The 19,718-nt window shown below is 41.9% G+C and overlaps 1 pseudogene; it reads left to right on the top strand.

Annotated features, from left to right (window-relative positions):
• The first annotated feature begins 867 nt into the window (after positions 1-867).
• Positions 868-2,495, top strand: LOC139005033 (asparagine--tRNA ligase, cytoplasmic pseudogene; annotated as a pseudogene).
• Positions 2,496-19,718: the final 17,223 nt, after the last annotated feature.

Below are 19,718 nucleotides of genomic sequence, written 5' to 3'. Positions count from 1 at the left end.
ATGGTTTGTCCATTATAGAATATTTTGTGAAATCTGTATGAAAAGTTGTATGACTTGACATAGGTCATGAAGGTTGAATAGGAAATGGATGTATATTATATCTCAGTAAAACTGCATATTTTTGCCTACTATGAAATCATTTGAGGTTATTATAATAATGTAATGGAGCCCTGAATGGTGTGGCTCAGTTGGTTGAGCATCATCCTGATCTTGGAGAGGTTGCTGGTTTGATTTTCAGTCAGGGCACATGCCCGAGTTGGGGACTAAATTCCTAGTAGGGGACATGCAGGAGCCAGCCAATCAATGGTTCCCTCTCATCTATGTTTCTCTCTCTCCCTTTAAAAATCAATAAAAACGTATTTTAAGATATAATAATGTAGTGGAGAGCACATTGAATTATGAGGCATGAGGACATGTATTCATCAAGATTCAGCAATGAACCAGCCTCTTTGGCCTCTCAAAATACACTGCACTCAACCAGCAGCATGATATTGGCCCATATTTACAATCAAACCCTCAGAATACCTTGGGCTTTACCCATCACACATTTGCATAGCTTTAATAAAGGATACAGAATATGCAACAATGCAGCATGCATGGCAACAACCTAGTGGAGATCTTGGTATCTTTAAGGCACAGCTTGCAGATGTCCTCAGTACTCCTCACTGTGATGCATGTGGTCACAAAAGACAAGATTGGATGAGTGCAGACTGTCGCAGTTCAGGAAAGCCCCAGCTCTGAGGTCTCTTCAACAAGGAAGATTCAGTCAAAGATAAAATCCTCTGCTGTGATATATGATGAAATGTTGGAGCTGAGGCAGCCGTTGGTGCATGTTGCAGTGACAGGGTGGCAGCATGTGGGGAGATAATGTCCTTGGAGGTGACCAGGACTACAGTGGAATGGTATTAGCAGAGCTGTACATCTCAGATGAAGAGGGAAATGATGTTATGGGTGATAGAACCAAGGAGAAACCTTTCTAAGTAGTTCTAAAGGCTTTGATGACGGTGGGAAAAGAACACTTTTCTACTATTTACATAGGTTCACAAAAAGAAAATTATAGTTGGGATGTTATTTCTAACTCCCAGATAAAAAACACTAAGAAAATGTGGCACAGGGAACAAATGAAAAGTGAATTCCAGGAAAAGCAAGAGGCAGAAGACAATTTGAAAAGAGAAAAGAACCTGGAAGAAGCAAGGGAGATTACCATTAAAAATGATCCACATCTTCCTGAGCCAAATGTGTGAAGATTCATTCATTAGAAGGGTAGAGAGGCCAAAGAATAAAGTTGTTTGGCTGGGTCCACACACTGCATAGCCAAGGAAATAATTGAGTTTCTGGTGTTTTGGGATGGTACAGGGTACTTCAGTGTGTTTTGTCAGATTATTTGTGTCAGTGTTACAATGTTGTAGTCTTGCCCACTCAGTGTAGTGTTGCAGTGTATGGAATGCTAAACCTTACCCCAAAGGGCAGGCAGGCTCCTAGGGGCCATGAGCTGAGTTGTGACTTCTGGGGACTGCTCAGGATGGCTCCTGCTAGAGGAGTTGATAACTTGATCATGAAGAATCTGACATTGATGTCCAGCTCAACAACAGACATATGATGATCTGAGGAGAAAACATGTCCAAAATCCTGAAAGCACCTTCTGTGTTATCAGGTGCTTTAGAGATAACTTATTTGATAGCTGTGAAGTTATTCCTCCCACGTTAGTGCTAACACAAGTAAAAGGTGGTGCTACACTCTTTAAGCTCAACTATTGGGGAAGAGGCATTTTTTTTTTTTTTTTACTCAGTCCTCTCAGTTGAACCTGGAGACCTGCATTCCAGCTCTGGGAGATGCTTTTTGTAGTGCATTCCAGAACATGAAGGCACCTGGCTGAATACACTCATGTGGAGGCAGAATGCCCTTTCCTGACCTTTGATGAACTAGTTTGCAATGTGGTAGGTAGAGTCTTGAAACCACCTCTGGCAAGATTAGTATATGACCTCAGCCCAGACTTCAAGACCCCCAAACTACCTTTGAAGCAGATGAACTATTCAGCTGCTATTGTGTGGCTAAAAGAACACAATATAAAGAAAGGAGATGGAACTTCTGTAAATTTGGAGAGGATATCCCAGAAGCTCCTGAGAGACTTTGACAGACACCATTAATGAGCCCATCTTGCTGTGTTGATTTCCTGTAGTGATCTTTTTGTATGCAGTGATGTCCTGAGGATTCCACCTTACCCAGTCTGTCAATGTGCGGATGCCCAATGTTGGTGAGATTGTGGGAGGCTCAGTACATATTTGGGATAGTGAAGAAATGCAGGCAGGTTATAAAAGGGAACGAATTGACTGCATACATTATTATTGGTACCCAGATCAGAGAAAATATGGTACCTGTCCCCATGTGGAGGATATGGCTTGGGCTTGGAACAATTCATAACCTGGACTCTGAATACCTATCACATCTGAGATGTATGCTTATATCCTCACTTTGTCCAGCGCTCCAAGCCATAGCTGATCTCTCCTGAAGCACTAAGGTAAGAACACAGTTCGTGAGAGCAACAGACTTTCTCTTTAAGAAGAACTAAATGCTAAGATCTTCCATTTTCCATTCCATGGGTATATACCTGGTTCTGTTTTCTCTTTTTGTTTTCTACTCCAGCTACCACAAAAAACAATCCAAAACACCGAAATGTAAAGTAACATTGATGTTGTCATTTTAAGAAAAAATATCCATTACAAAATTTGGGATGTAACTCTGCTGTTATGAATACATTTCAGCATTCTGTCTAATTGTAGATTATAATCCTTGTGCCATATATAATATATGTAATAATATTTTAAAATTATGGTCTAAGAGAGTTTAAGTTAAACTCTTGTCCTTTTAAGTATAACTAAAATTCTTTAATTTGTATCATTTATTTGTATCAGTGTGTGGTGGTCTGGCACGGCCATGGCATACTCAGCCCCAGGGTGCCTTATGTGCCGCACCAGCTCAGCCAGGTTCAGTGACACAAGTGGGGGCAGTGAAGGATTAGAAAAAAGACAGACAAGAGAAGAAAGCTGGGTCTCGGTGGGACACTGCCCTCTCGGATGAAGAGAGACAGCGCCACGGACTACAGCCGTGTCTTTATTTTATAGCCAGATTCCACAAGGCAAAGTAAGGGCGTGGTCAAGATGTTTACAACATTCTTGTGGGTTTCGATCCCACTCAATTACATGCACCTGAACTCTATCAAGCCCACATTACTCAGACACGTGGGGCCACGTGTTCAGACCATAGGTTCAAGCTTACAACTACAGCTGTTGGCTAAAATTGTGCTGGGAGGGCTCTGCCCTCCAAGCTGGGACTTGCATGTGTCAATGAGAGGACTGTGCCCTCTCATTAGTCCAAGGCTTGAACCTGTCCAAACACTGTGGCCGCTCTCCACATCAGTGAGTTAAACAAACATCTTGGGAAGATTGGCACTATGGTATAAAATTTTTCTAGTATTAGAACAGAGTATAAATCAACAATAGACACTGGAATCAAATGAGTAGTCTCTTGCATCAGTTATTAATCATTTCTAAATCTGTGTAGCTGCTTATAATTCTGAGATATACAAATTGATATGGAAGAATTTGTAAAAATGGAATTGCCTTAATTTGAATAACAAATTTTTTCCCAGTAATCCAATGAATAGCATCCTTCCTAGCATTAATTTAAGCTAAAGGCAGACTGATCTTCCCTCTTTCTGATAGTTCCTAAATAAGTAAGAATAAAATATGTTCCAAAGAATTTGCAGCCAGAATCTTAATGGCAACTGTAAGAGACAGTGGTCCCCACTGTGCCTTCAGATCTAATCTATACTACCTTATTAGCTCTCAGTAGGCTTATTGAATGGCTTTGTTTCAGATTTGGTTAATTTCTTCCCCCAAATGCATGTCATGTATTTTCAGGCTGTATTCCCAGCAATCAATAAATGGACATATGTAAAAAAATCCTCAGCTGTCCTTGAGGCAAGAGCAAAGATTACAAATTAGCTGTTGACCTTTTTCTTCCAGTTGCATCTTCTTTACCTATAAAATAAGGGACTAATTTATATGGGCCTTTATTTAAAAAAAAATGTATGGTTTAAATTCTATTATCATTTACTAGGTGTATGAATTTGGACAAGTTGTTTATAGCCTCTATGAATCTCCATTTCTTTGGTGGCAAAATAAGTATGAAAATACCTATCACTTAGTTTTGTTATACAGTGTAAGTAGCCTAAAGTACATTTGACAGGATATGGAGACTCATACTATTTTAGTATAGACCATAAATTTTGTATTTCTCCTCTTTCTTTATAGCACTGGAAGGCTTATTCTTGGCTTCATTTTTACTCTGGATATAATGGACCATTAGGGTCTGTTGTAAAAAAAAAATTAGAAGGGAAATGGGTTTTTAAGATAAACTAGAGAGGCCCTGTCTCGTTAGAGCATCATCCCAATATGTCAAGGTTACTGGTTCGATACCCACTCAGGGCACATACAAGAATCAACCAAGGAATGTATAGATGAGTGGAACAACAAATTGATGTTTCTCTCTTTCCCTCTCTCTCCCCCCCCCCCCTCCTTCCTTTCTCTCTAATATCACTACTACTACTATAAGATAAACTAGAGAAAGAGAGTCTTTGGAGGGTGGGAAGATTTCCTTGAGACAAAAAATGAGTCAGAGAAAATAGAGAGCGAGGACAAAAATATAGGTTGCTAGGTTTTATAAGAGTCTGGGAATTGATGTTGGGAAAGTGGCCTGAGTAGGTGCACACCCATAATCTGCAAAGAGCTGGGTGACACTTGTCAGCCTCCTAAGACTTCTCTTGGTCCCTTTGGTAAATACTCCCATGCAGTTTCCCAGAAAAGGGGAGATAGTTTCTGGATCACTGAATTTGGGAGGCCTGGTCCATAGTGGAGACAGTTGTCCTTTCTTCTCTCTTTGTTTTTTTCCAGTCCCAAGAGGTTGTGATCACTCTATGATCTGGCCAATTCAATTGCCCTGACACTCAGAATTCCTTTCTGCTACTGAATTTATTGTGGAGAAATTTCCAGTGATTACTGAATTGTCTAAAATGATTACATTGGCCAATTTACAAGTATCAACTCAGTAACTTATTAGATTTTCTTGAAATGAAAAAAATGCTCAGAAAAAAGAAAAAGAAAAAATGCTCAGTAACTTATTAACTAAGACAAAGTAAGGGTAAGGATGATGTTTTATCTTTATTCCTTCATTAAAACATCTATCATTACAATTATTATAGAAACTATTAAAATATATTTTCTATAGTAAATGTTAACTGTTTTTATTTTCTTCTGGTTTAAATGGTCTCTTTTATTTCTTTTTAAATTTATCTTTATTGTTGAAAGTATTACAGATGTCTCCCTTTTTTCCCAATTGACCCTTTCCATCCTCTTCCACCTCCTCCCCAGGCCTTTGCCACCCTATTGTCTGTGTCCATGGGTTAGGCAAGTATACATATAAGTTCTTGGTTAATGTCTCCCCCACTCCCTTCCCTCTGAGATCTGTCAGTCTGTTGCATGCTTCCATGTCTCTGGATCTATTTTGTTCATCAGTTTATTTTGTTCATTAGATTTCACATATAAGTGAGATCATGTGATACTTATCTTTCTCTGACTGGCTTATTTCACTTGGCATAATACTGTCTGGGTCCCTTGATGCTGTTTCAAAGGGTAAGATATTCTTTTTATAGCTGCATATTATTCCATTGTGTAAATGTCCACAGCTTTTTTTAAAAAAAAAATTGTTTTATTGCTTAAAGTATTACAAAGAGTATTACATATGTCTCCCCCCACCCCCCGGCCTTGACATTCCCCCGGCCTCCCCTACCCCCCAGTGTCTTCTGTCCATTGGTTATGCTTATATGCATGCATACAAGTCCTTCGGTTGATCTCTTACCGCCCCCCTCTGGCCCCCCAACCCTCCCCAGGCTTCCCGGTGTAGTTTGATAGTCTGTTCGATGCTGCTCTGCCTCTGTATCTATTTTTGTTCATCAGTTTATAATGGTCTTTATTATCCATAAATGAGTGAGATCATGTGGTATTTTTCTTTCATTGACTGGCTATCCACTCACCTACTGATGGGCATTTGAGCTATTTCCAGATCTTAGTTATTGTAAATAGCGCAGCTATGAACATAGGGGTGCATATATTCTTTCAGATTTAGCTCAGAAAACTACAAGACACTGAAAAAAGAAATAGATGAAGATACAAATAAATGGAAGAACATATCATATTCATGGATTGGAAGAATTAATATCATTAAAATGTCTATACTATCCAAAGCAATCTATAGATTCAACAAAATCCCTATTAAAACACCAATGCATATTTAACAGAACTAGAACTAACACTCCAAAATTTATATGGAACCAAAAAGACCCTAAATAGCTACAGTAACCTAGAGAAAGATGAACAAAGTAGGGAGGAATCACAATACTGGATATCAAATTATACTACAAAGTCATTATAATCAAAATAGCCAGGTACTGGCACACTAACAGGCATATAGATCAATGAAACAGAACAGAGATCCCAGAAATCAACCCAAGCCATTAAGCTCAATTAATAAGTGACAAAGGAGGAAAGAACATAAATGGAGTCAAGACAGTCTCTTTAATAAATAGTATTGGGAAAATTGGACAGGTACATGCAAAAAAAAAAAAAAAGAAAGAAAAGAAAGAAACTAGACCATCAACTTACACTATGCATAAGAATAAACTAAAAATAGATAAAATACTTAAATGTAAGTTGTTAAACAATAAAAATCTTAGAAGAAACTATAGGCAGCAAAATCTCAGACATCCCTCGTAGCAATATGTTTGCTTATATATTTTCCTAAGGCAAGGGAAACTAAGGAAAAAATAATGAAATGGGACTACATAAAACTAAAAAGCTTTTGCATGCAAAACATGTATTTGGATGCTCCTGCATTGGGTGCATAAATGTTTACTAGGGTTACATCTTCTTGTTGTATTGATCCCTTTAGTATTATGAAGTGGCCTTCCTTATCTCTGGTTATGGCCTTCACGTTGAAGTCTATTTTGTCTGATGTAAGTATTGCTCCCCCAGCTTTCTTTTCCTTTCCATTTGCCTGGAAGATATTTTTCCATCCCTTCACTTTCAGTCTGTGTGAGTCCCTTCTAATGAGGTGGGTCTCTTGTAGACAGCAAATGTATGGGTCATGTTTTTTTATCCATTCAGCCACTCGATGTCTTTTGGTTGGAGCATTTAGTCCGTTTATGTTTAAAGTTATTATTGAAAGGTACTTGTTTGTAGCCATTTCTTTTTTTGTGTGTGGCTGTTTTCTTTCTGAGATTTTTATTTCTTCTTTTTACACCAGTCCCTTTAGCATTTCTTGAATTGCTGGCTTGGTGGTGATAAACTCCCTTAGACTTTTTTTGTCTGTGAAGCTTCTTATTTCCCCTTCAAATTTGAATGATAGCCTTACTGGATAGAGTATTCTTGGATTCAGTCCTTTGCTTTGCATCACTTTGTAAATTTCCATCCATTCTTTTCTGGCCTGATGTGTTTCTGTTGAGAAATCATTTGATAGTCTAATGGGAGATCCCTTGTATGTAACTTTCCATCTCTCTCTTGCAGCCTTTAAGATTCTCTCTTTGTCCTGAACACTTGCCATGGTAATTATGATGTGTCTTGGTGTGGGTCTTTTGGGGTTCACCTTGTTTGGGACTCTCTGTGCTTATGTGACTTTTTTCTTCCCCACCTCAGGGAAGTTTTCTGATATTATTTCTTCGAATAGGTTTTATAATCCTTGTTCCTCTTTCTGTTGTTCTGGCACCCCTATTATTTGTATGTTGTTTCACTTCATGTTGTCCCAAAGCTCCCTTAGGCTCTCCTCCTGTGTTTTAATTTTTTTCTCCAATTGCAGTACAGTTTGGGTGTGTTTAGCTTCCTTGTCTTCTAATTCACTAATTCGGTCCTCCACTTCTCCTAGTCTACTGTTGATGCTTTCAATGGTGTTTTTTATTGCAGCTATATCGCTCTTCATTTCTTGTTGGGTCTTACATAAGTTATTGATTTTTTTCATGTGTTTCTTCTTGCTTCTTGCATAAGTAGTTGATTTTTTCATCTGTTTCTTCTTGCTTCTTGAATAAGTTTTTGACTTTTTCCTCCGTCCAGTGTATGCACTCTAGGACCCTTATTCTGAATTCTTTTTCTGTCATGTTGCATGCCTCTGTATCACTTAGCTGCTTTTCTGGCGAGTCCTCCTTTTCTTTCCTTTGGGGGTTTCTTTGCCTACCCATGTTTGATCTTGCTGACATATGTAGATGTTGAGTCATTCAGTGGCTGCTCCCTGGGTGGCAGGGGCTCCTTGGGTTGTGGTTGCTGCTCGGACGGTTGCGGTAGCAGCTGCTTCCCAGTTGGCAGCAGCTCCTCTGGTGGGTGCTGTTCACAGCTGTGGTGGCTCTTCTTGCTGGTGGGGGTAGGCTTCACATATAGCTGCTGTTCCTCAGACAGAGGGTGTGGTGGTCAGGAGTCTGCGGTGATCAGGAGGCTGCTGTTGCTTGGATCTGCTGCGTTGATTTAAAGGCACAAAATACAACACAACAAGGCACAACGTACCAGGCACTGAACACAAGTATATTCACGATATTAATAACCCCAAATAAAGGTGACCACCTGAATTAAGAGAATTAGGGGATAAGGGAGAAAGAAGAGAAGAAGATAAAAGAGAGAAAAGAAAAGAAAAATAAGAAAAAAACAAACAAAAAAGGAGTGCAAAAATAGAATTGGGAAAAAAGAGGGGTGGAAAAAAGAAAAAAAAAGAGCGAAAAGAGAGAATGAAGTCGAAGTAGGGAAGAGACTATTTGTATGAGGAGTAAACTCCAATAGAACTGCCACTAATCTCAACAAATTCCAGCAACAGATCCCTGGAGATGAATGCAAACTACAAACCACCAATAATATCAAGAGGGGCAAGGGAAAACAGAAGCACAAGAATAACCGGAGGGGGGGGGGGGCGCTGGAAAGGGGAGGGAAGGGAAAAACCAGCAGAAAAAAAATAAAAAGAAAAAGCAAAACAACCTCACAACCAGTCCTAAAAAAGAAAAAGAAAAAACACAAAACAAAACAAACAAACAAATAAAAAAAAAACCCCAATATATTCAACAATCAAGAAAACAATAGAAAGATAAGAGAATAAAATGTTTGGAAAGTGAAGAAGGATAAAGAATAGGTGTATAAGGATTTAGAGCAGTGTATTGGAAATAGGATATATAAGTAGGGTGGAATTAGACAGTGGGTAAAAAGACGGAATTGGGAAAATCTAAAGCAGGAATAGGGTAAGAGAAACAGGACACCAAAAGGGGAAAAGTGAGGAAGAGGGTTTTAGCAAAGAGGTGAAATTGAGATAGGGAAAATTAATGCTAAAGGAACGATGAAAATAGAATGGAGGACACTAATCCCAAAAGAAAATAAAGAGAAAATAAAATGGCACTTTAAAAAATGGTCAAATGGTAGCAGTAATAATACTGGTTAAAAATAAAAATGTAGTAATTGAAAGGGTAAAATCAGGTGATGGAAAAAGAAGAAAAAGAAAAAAAATTGGTTTCTTAGTAAAAAGGCGAAAAAAGAAAAAAAAAAGAAAAAATTTGCAGTAGTGATGGTCTTTCGGTTCTTCTACTCTTCAGCCTGGTTCGCCTTAGTCCTGCCAGGTATTTAGGAGAGTGTTGAATTTCCCTGTGTTACACTATTCCTCCGTGTTGTAAATCACAGTCCTGATTTTAAAGCAGGCCGTATTTGTGATCCAGGCGGCCTTAATTTGTATTCACCTAAGAGTCAGTTTGTGGCTCAGCCTCTGGGTGGCAGTGTTTTTGGGTTGGCCTCTGAGGCTATACAGCTTCTTTCCTTTTTTAATCGTTACCCTGCTCTGTGTTGTTGGTGGGCCTGAAAGTCCCTCTATAGGCCAGACCCTGGTAACTCCCAGGGACTAATCAGCTTATTTTAATCCTTTATCTCATACAGGGTGGAATCTGGGTGTGGCTGTGCTCCTTGCCTGGGGGCCTGGGGGGAGGAATTCCACCCTCTGGAGAGAATGGCTGCCCCAGTCCTGGGCCCAGGGGTGTCTCAGCACTCAATTCGCTGCCACCTCCCCTGGCTCCCCCTCTCTCCTCAGCCTCTCCCCAGATTCCACTTGTCCGCACCTTCGCCCTCTCTTCAGCACAGGTGAGTGTCTGTATCCGAATTGTCCTATGAGCAGGGTTCAGTGAAAACAAATAAACAAACAAACGCCTGCTGGCCGCAGAAACGCTCCTCTCTTACAGGTCTGGGAAATGCTCCTCTCTTACCAGCACTGCATGATCTGGGAAACGCTCCTCTCTTATGGGCACTGCATGGTCTGGTTAGTTCCTCAGGATGCCCCCTTAGTCTCAGTTTTCCGCAATCACAAAATCCAAATCTCAAATCTCCCGGCGGCAGCAAGCCCAAGGAACTCCTTTCCCCAGTCAGGGGCTGTGTCTGTCCCAAGAGACGCGGCTGTCTGCCATTCGGTCTCCCTCCGACCCTCTGGGCTCAGGTCTGGCAAACTTTCCTGCCCAGATCCCTGGTTTTTAACCTTTCCAGGGGAGCTCTGTCCTTCCCGGCTGCAAACAGTCTCACCAGCTGAGTAAATTCGCCAGTTCGGGGTGGGTGTTATTAGTTTCAGCTGCTTACTCCGTTTGCTCCGGGACAAGACCTGGGATGCATCTGCCTATATCGCCGCCATCTTGCTTCTCTGCATGCAAAATAAATCATCAACAAAATGAAAAGGGATTCCACTGTCTGGGAGAACATATTTGCCAATGATACATCTGAGAAAGGGTTAATATTCAAAATATATAAGGAACTCATACAACTTAGTAGAAGGATGACAACCCAATTAAAAAATGGGCAAAAGATCTAAATCAGTGATGGTGAACCTGTTGAGCTCGGGGTGTCAGCATTTTCAAAAACCCTAACTTAACTCTGGTGCTGTGTCACATATAGAAATTTTTTGATATTTGCAACCATAGTAAAACAAAGACTTATATTTTTGATTTTTTTTTTATATATTTAAATGCCATTTAACAAAGAAAAATCAACCAAAAAAATGAGTTCGAGTGTCACCTCTGACACGCATGTCATAGGTTCGCCATCACTGATCTAAATAGACACTTCTCCAAAGTGGTCATACAGATGATCAAGAGACATATGGAATTGCCATTTGACCCAGTGATCCCACTTCTAGGAATAAATCTTAAGAAACCTGACATACCAGTCAGAAAGAATGTATGCACCCCTATGTTCATAGCAGCATAATTTACCATAGCTAAGATCTGGAAATAGCCCAAGTGCCCATCAGTAGATGAGTGATAAAAAAGCAGTGGTACATTTACACCATGTAATACTATGCAGCAGCAAAAATGAAGGATCTCTTACCCTTTGAGACAGCATTGAGGGATCTGTAAAGTATTATGCTAAGTGAAATCAGACAGAGAAAGGCAAGTATCACATGATCCCACTCATATGTGGAATCTAATGAACAAAATAAACTGATGAACAAAATAGATCCAGAGATATAGCAGCCTGGGACAGACTGTGGAATCTCAAGGGCAAGGTGTGGGTAGGAGGCTGGGTGGAAAGAGATAAACCAAAGAACTTGTATGCACATATGCATAACCCATGGACACAGACAATAAGGTGGTGAGGGCCTGGGGCTGAGGATAGTGGCAGGCTAGAAGGGGTCAAAGAAGGAAAAAGTGGGATATACAGTGGGGCCTTGACTTACAAGTTTAATACGTTCCGAGACCGAGCTCATTAAGGAGCTCGTTAACTCAAATTACTCTATCAACTCAATGCAAAAAATTGGCCCGAGAGACAGCTGGTAGCTCAAAAAACTCGTTAGTCAGGACACTCTTAAGTCAAGGCTCCACTGTATGTAATACTTTCTACAATAAAGATTGGAAAAAAAAAAAAGGAAAAACAGAAAACAAAACAAAACAAATGCTCAAGGTCACTAATCATCAGAGAGAAGCAAATTAAAATAACAATTATGTATCACCTCATACCTGCCAGAATGGCTACTATCAACAAATCAACAAATGACAAGGGCTGGTGAGGAGAAAAGGGAACCCTAGTACACTGCTGGTGGGAATGCAGATAGTGCAACCATTGTGGAAAACAGTATGGAGTTTCCTCCAAAAAAAAAAAATGAAACTCATTTGACCCAATGATTCCACTTCTAAGAATATTTTCTAAATGTTAACATTTTCTATAAAAAATTTTTCCTGAAGAATTCAGAAAAGGTTAGCTAGTTTTAAGAAGACAATTTAGTTTTCAGTAACAGTTTTTATAACAGAACTAGAGGCCCGGTGCACAAAAATTTGTGCACTGGGGGCGGGGAGGGGGTCTCTCAGCCCTGTCTGTGCCCTCTCACAGTCTGGGACCCCTCAGTAGATAATGACCTGCTGGCTTAGGCCTGCTCCTGGGTGGCAGAGGGCAGGCCCAATCCCTAGGTGCAGCCCCTGGTCGGGCTCAGAGCAGGGCCGATTGGGGAGTTGGGGTGCCGCCCCCTGTCATGCACAGAGCAGGGCGGATGGGGAGGTTGCGGCGCCACCCCCTGCCACGCACAGAGCAGGGCCGATCAGGGGGTTGGGGCGCTGCCCCCTGCCACGCACAGAGCAGGGCCGATCAGGGGGTTGGGGCGCTGCCCCCTGCCACGCACAGAGCAGGGCCGATCAGGGGGTTGGGGCGCTGCCCGCTGTCACACACAGAGCAGGGCCGATCAGGGGGTTGGGGCGCTGCCCTCTGTCACACACAGAGCAGGGACCATCGGGGGGGTTGAGGCTCCGTACTCTGTCACACATAGAGCAGGGCCCATCAGGGGTTTGGGGAGCTCCCCCCTGTCATGCACAGAGCAGGGCCGATCAGGGGGTTGGGGAGCTGCCCCCTGTCACACACAGAGCAGGGCCAATCAGGGGTTTTGGGAGCTCCCCCCTGTCATGCACAGAGCAGGGCCAATCAGGGGGTTGGGGAGCTGCCCCCTGTCACACACAGAGCAGGGCCAATCAGGGGGTTGAGGAGCTCCCCCCGTCACATACAGAGCAGGGCCCGTGGGGGGGAGGGTGGTAGTTGAGGCGCCACACCCTGTCACACTCAGGGCAGGGCCGATGGGGAGGTATGGCTCTACCCCGTCTCACATAGAGCAGGGCCCGTGGGGGGATTGGGGCACCGCCACTGTCACACACAGAGCCGCAAAGCAATCAGGGGGTTGGGGCACTGCCCCCTGTCACACACAGAGCCGCAGGGCTGATCAGGGGGTTGGGGCGCTGCCCCCTGTCACACACAGAGCCGCAGGGCTGATCAGGGGGTTGGGGCGCCGCCCTCTATCACACACAGAGCAGGGCCGATCAGGGGGTTGGGGCGCTGCCCCCTGTCACACACAGAGCCGCAGGGCAATCAGGGCGTTTGGGCGTTGCCCCCTGTCACGCTGATCCCGGTGCCGGGAGGCCTCGAGGCTCCGCTGATCCCGCCCGGCAGGGTCACAGATCCGGGTCCCAGACCGCAGACAGCCTTGCCTGCTGCCGCCTGCCTTCAGTATGCAAATTAGCCGCCATCTTGTTGCTTCAGGGTGGGGGTCCCCACTGGGGTGCCTGGCCAGTCTGGGTGAGGGGCTGAGGGCTGTTTTCAGGCTGGAGGGCGACTGAAGCTCCAAACCTCTCCTTTTTTTCTTTTTTTTTTTTATTCTGGCTTCTATGGCTGTCACTGGAGCTGAGAGCCGCTTTCTCTCTGAGGCTCGGCTGAAAGCAGGTTTCTGGCCTTTGTTTTCTGTACTCGAAACAATGTTGCGACTTCAGCTCTGAGATCCCAGCTGACTGACAGGAGGTTTCTGGAGTTTTGTTTATCTTCTATAAATGTTACTATGTTTCCAACTGAAGCTCAGAGGCCGGCGGGGAACGTTGGAGTCCACAGCAAGCAAGCCTCCTGTTAGCTTCCAGCTGCCTGGCTGCCGGCCGCCATCTTGGCTGACAGTTAATTTGCATAAGGATATGCTGATTAGCCAATGGGAAGGGTAGCGGCCGTACGCTAATTACCATGTTTCTCTTTTATTAGTGTAGATAGAGTTAAGTGTTTCTGGCTTACATTTATTTGTGACCTAACCAGAGAACTTTTTGTTTATTTCTCTTTTGGTTTTCTTTCACTCCTGTTAAGAGAAATATGTAAAATAAAATGATTTAAACAATTTAACGGACTATTTTGCCTCTTAGGTAGATTAGTCAATATAAAGATAATTTTACCTCATTTATTTGTTTGTATGGAAATGTATACCTTTGAATTTGGATAGTCTAATGTGCTTTGTCAGTATTGTCAATTTTAATTCTGGAACATTTTGTATATTAGTCAGCTATTGCAGCACTAAAACTGTATAACAAATAACTTTTAAAAAGCTTACAAGCTGCCCTGGCCAGTGTGGCTTGGTTGGTTTGAGTGTTGTCCCATGCACTGGAAAGTCATGAGTTCTATTCCAGGTCAGGGCACATACCTACACTGAGGGTTCCATCCTGGGCCCTGGCAGGGCACTTGAGGGAGACAGCCAATCGATGTTTCTCTCTTGCACTAATGTTTCTCTTTCTCCCTCCCCCATCTCTAAAAGTCAATGAACATGTCCATGGGTGAGGATTAAAAACAAAACTTACAAGCTGTTAACAGTTTATAATAATAGACATTTATTTTTGTGACTCCCAAGTCTTAAGGGTTGGCAAGACTCATGATGAGTTTAGTTCTGGACTCATTCTGGAATGAGTAACTATTAGGAGCATGCTTTTCTCATCATGATGGCAGATATGTTACTAGTGGAACCAACTTATGTAAGCATGTTTGTTTTTTTATTTATTTTATTTTATTTTTTATTCTTTTTTTAATTGTTTTATTGCTTAAAGTATTACAAAGAGTATTACATATGTCTTCTTTTTTTCCCCGCCCTTGACAATCCCCTGGCCTCCCCGACCCGCCAGTGTCTTCTGTCCATTGGTTATGCTTATATGCATGCATACAAGTCCTTCGGTTGATCTCTTACCGCCCCCCTCCTGCCCCCCAACCCTCCCCGGCCTTCCCGCTATAGTTTGACAGTCTGTTCAAGGCAGCTCTGCCTCTGTATCTATTTTTGTTCATCAGTTTATAATGGTCTTTATTATCCATAAATGAGTGAGATCGTGTGCTATTTTTCCTTCATTGACTGGCTTATTTCACTTAGCATAATGCTCTCCAGTTCCATCCATGCTGTTGCAAATGGTAAGAATTCCTTATTTTTTACAGCAGCATAGTATTCCATCGTGTAGATGTATCAGAGTTTTCTAATCCATTCATCTACTGATGGGCACTTAGGCTGTTTCCAGATCTTAGCTATGGTGAATTGTGCTGCTATGAACATATGGGTGCATATATCCTTTCTGATTGGTGTTTCTGATTTCTTGGGATATATTCCTAGAAGTGGGATCACAGGGTCAAATGGGAGTTCCATTTCCAGTTTTTTGAGGAAATTCCATACTGTCTTCCATAGTGGCTACACCAGTCTGCATTCCCACCAGCAGTGCACGAGTGTTCCTTTTTCTCCACATCCTCTCCAGCACTTATCGTTTGTTGATTTGTTGATGATAGCCATTCTGACAGGTGTGAGGTGGTATCTCATTGTCGTTTTGATTTGCATTTCTCAGATGATTAGTGACTTTGAGCATGTTTTCATATGTCTCTTGGCTTTCTGAATGTCCTCTTTTGAAAAGTGTCTATTTAGATCCTTTGCCCATTTTTTGATTGGATTGTTTATCTTCCTTTTGTTAAGTTGTATGAGTTCCCTATAAATGTTGGAGATTAAACCCTTATCGGTGATAACATTGGCAAATATGTTTTCCCACGCAGTGGGTTTTCTTGTTGTTTTGTTGATGGTTTCTTTTGCTGTGCAGAAGCTTTTTATTTTGATGTAGTTCCATTTGTTTATTTTCTCTTTAGTTTCCAATGCCCTAGGAGCTGTATGGGTGAAGAAATTGCTTCGGCATATATCTGAGATTTTGTTGCCTTTGGATTCTTCTAGTATTTTTATGGTTTTCCGTCGTACATTTAAGTCCTTTATCCATTTTGAGTTTATTTTTCTGTATGGTGTAAGTTGGTGGTCTAGTTTCATTTTTTTGCATGTATCTGTCCAATTTTCCCAACACCATTTATTGAAGAGACTATCTTAACTCCATTGTATGTTCTTGCCTCCTTTGTCAAATATTAATTGAGCATATTGGTTCGGGTAGATTTCTGGGCTCTCTATTCTATTCCATTGATCTATATGCCTGTTCTTGTGCCGGTACCAGGCAGTTTTGAGAACAGTGGCTTTGTAATACAGCTTGATATCTGGTATTGAGATCCCACCTATATGTAAGCATGTTTAAAGTCTCTACTCAGACCAAATGATTTTGCGAGCCTTATATGGCCTACGGGCCTGATGTTCCCCACCCCTGTTCTAACTGAAGGTTCAACGAAGTCATATAGCAAAGTCAGTGTTAAGTATTATTCTATAGCAGAGAAGAATAAAGAATTGCAACAACAATCCTATCTTTTTGGATAGAGGAGTATGGGTGTTAGTGCTTCCTAAGGAGCTGTCAGCTAACTCCAATCATCATGGTCTGATCTGGGTATTACCTGGGTGGACTGAGAAAAAAATTTGATATTTTTTCTCAAGAAATGAGGCACATTCTGATTCTAATACATTAGTGTGTGTGCACATGCATGTACACACACACACACACACACACACACACACGCACACTAGTATGGGGCATTTTAAATGCTTAGGCTAATAAGAGTCTCATTTTATAATTTGACCTTGATGCTCAATCCAAAGAGATTCACAGGAAATATATCAGCAAAATACAAAGAACAGAGGTGCCCTGTTTCCCTAAAATGCTTCTACTTTCAAGTTCCCAACTTCTTGTATCCCATGCCCAGTTGTACAATATTACGATGGTAAGAGCCTGCCAGACTCAATCACCACCAGTAGCACCCTCTGTTGATCATTTCCTTGTTTCTTCTTGTTTGGAAGAGCAATTATATCACATGCTTAGACTAACAACAGAATAAATACAGTCATTTGTGTGTCATTTTTTTTTCTTTCATTTTTATTAAATTTATTGGCGTGACACTGGTAACAAAATTATACAGGTTTCAGTTGCACAATTCTACAACACATCATCTGTATACTGTATTATGTGTTTACCACCCCAAGTTAAGTCTCTGTCGATCACCCTTTATTCCCCTGTACCCACCTCCACCTCTCCCCACCTCTCCCCTTGGCAATCACCACACTGTTGTCTGTTTCCATGATTTTTTTTTTTTCTATCTTGATCAATCCCTCTACTCCCACACCCAGACCCCACCCCTATTTCTATAAAAACTATAAAATCAATCAGGTTAACTCTTAGCTATTGGTCAGGAATTGTAGATGCCTTTGTTGTTTTACCAGTAAAGCACCAGTCTCTGAAATTATTTATGTTGACTGCACGTTTAGGATTGAATGCTGAATCCAATAATGACTGTGAATAACTGATTTGTTTTTGGATTAAAACTTTACCACTATTTACAATCAATTCAAAGCTAGCACAAACTAGAATCCCCTTCTGCTGGCCCATTTAGTATTTCTGTTAGAATAAACTAGAGGCCTGGTGCATGAAATTCATGCACTTGGGGGTGGGGGGGTTTCCCTCAGCCTGGCCTGCACCCTCTTGCAGTCCGGGATCCCTCAGGGGATATCCCACTGATGGCTAGCAGGCCTAAGTGGGCAGTCGGAGATCGTTAGTGCTTCCATGGAGGCGGGAGAGGCTCCCGATACCACCACTGTGCTTGCCAGCCATGAGTCCGGCTTCTGGCTGAGCAGTGCTCCCTTTGTGGAAGCGCACTGACCACCAGGGGGCAGCTCGTGTGTTGAGCATCTGCTGCCCCCTGGTGGTCAGTGAGCATCATAGCTACTGGTCATTCCGCCATTTGGTCAATTTGCATATTAACCTTTTATTATGTAGGATAGTCCTTTGGTTAAAGATAAGTCTCCTCCTATTTGGATGACAGGTATTTGGGATTATTTTATACTAGTGGGGTCCCACGGCCTACCTGCAGGATCGGGCCAAAACTGGCTCTCCAACATTCCCTGAGGGGTCCCAGATTGTGAGAGGGTGCAGGCCAGGTGGAGGGATCCCACCAGTGCATGGTTGGAGCCAGGAAGGGATGCGGGAAGTTCGCCAGCTGGGGAGGGACCATGGGAGGGCTCCAGGGCATGTCTGGCCTGTCTTGCTCAGTCCAGATCATCCAGACCCCAGCAGCAAGCTAACCTACTGGTCGGAGCATCTGCCCCCTGGTGGTCAATGCACATCATAGTTACTGGTTGATCAGTCAACTGTCTGCCCCCTGGTGGTCAGTGCATGTCATAGCTAGCAGTTGAGCGGCCTTAGCATATAATTAGCATATTATGCTTTGATTGGTTGAATGGATGACCAGACACTTAGCATATTAGGCTTTTATTATGTAGGATTTTAACATCCTCATAAAAGGAACCCCAAAGCTTCATAGCCTGTAGAGAAGGGAGTACGTGAAATCCTTAGATATTCCTTTGACATCCATGCCTGAAGGAGACTTACTAATATTTGCTACAGTGATATACAGGAGCTGGGAACTCAGTACAAGAAGTAAGTTTTTGTGAATCCCAAACCTCAAGTCTAATGCAGTTCTAAATATATTAGAATTGTTTGTGTCACTGTGTCATTGTCATGGTGATAGTGCTGTGGACACATTAGGCCAGTGGTGCAACAGACCTTGGCTACTTAACGATGCTGCCCATTGCCAGAAAGACTTCAGAGAGCCAGGGTTTGCAGTGCTTCTAGACCTTGTCTCTCAATGTGTTTTCTGGAACTCAGGGGCATTCACTCTTATTGCTATCTATCTCTTAAAAATAGGCTTTATTAGGGAACTGGATTACTCTGACTTCAGTTCTCTTAAAAAATTTGCTCCCAAAGTGAACCTTGAATTAACTAAGCTCATTTGCTCAGCTCAGGCTTGACTCCAAATGTTTCTATTCAACTGGAAGATAAGCCAAGGCTTGTTTTCAAGAATCCAGATGGCAGAGTTGTTTTTCCCTCCCTATTTATTTGAAAGATGCATTTGAGGTGCCTTGGAAAATTTCAGACCAGTGAGGAGAAATTATAGACAGGGATATTTCAGTTTAATATTAAAGTTTTTCTTAACTATTGGGACAACCTAACAATTAGATCAGTGATGGCGAACCTTTTGAGCTAAAGCGTGTCAGCATTTTGAAAAACCCTAACTTAACTCTGGTGCCGTGTCACATATAGAAATGTTTTGATATTTGCAACCATAGTAAAACAAAGATTTATATTTTTATATTTATTATATATTTAAATGCCATTTAACAAAGAAAAATCAACCAAAAAAATGAGTCCGCGTGTCACCTCTGACACACATGTCATAGGTTCGCCATCACTGAATTAGATTGTTGAGAGCAATTGGCTGCTCGTTACAAATTTCCATAATTGTAGCAGTAGACTGCTTTCAACCTGAACTGAGCTATATCATTCTCTGAGTTTGAATCTTAAACTAATTTTACCTGAGCATTTCCCTGTGAGAGCAGAAGAGCACATTCTAAACCTCAAGACACAAACCTCCAGAGCAACGTCT

The sequence above is a fragment of the Myotis yumanensis genome, unplaced genomic scaffold (assembly GCF_028538775.1).
Source record: "Myotis yumanensis isolate MYYU_CA2020_CCGP unplaced genomic scaffold, mMyoYum1.0.hap1 SCAF_3, whole genome shotgun sequence".
NCBI classification, from domain to species: domain Eukaryota; kingdom Metazoa; phylum Chordata; class Mammalia; order Chiroptera; family Vespertilionidae; genus Myotis; species Myotis yumanensis.
Note: the sequence above shows the minus strand (reverse complement) of the source record. Positions and strands in the feature narration are given on the sequence as shown.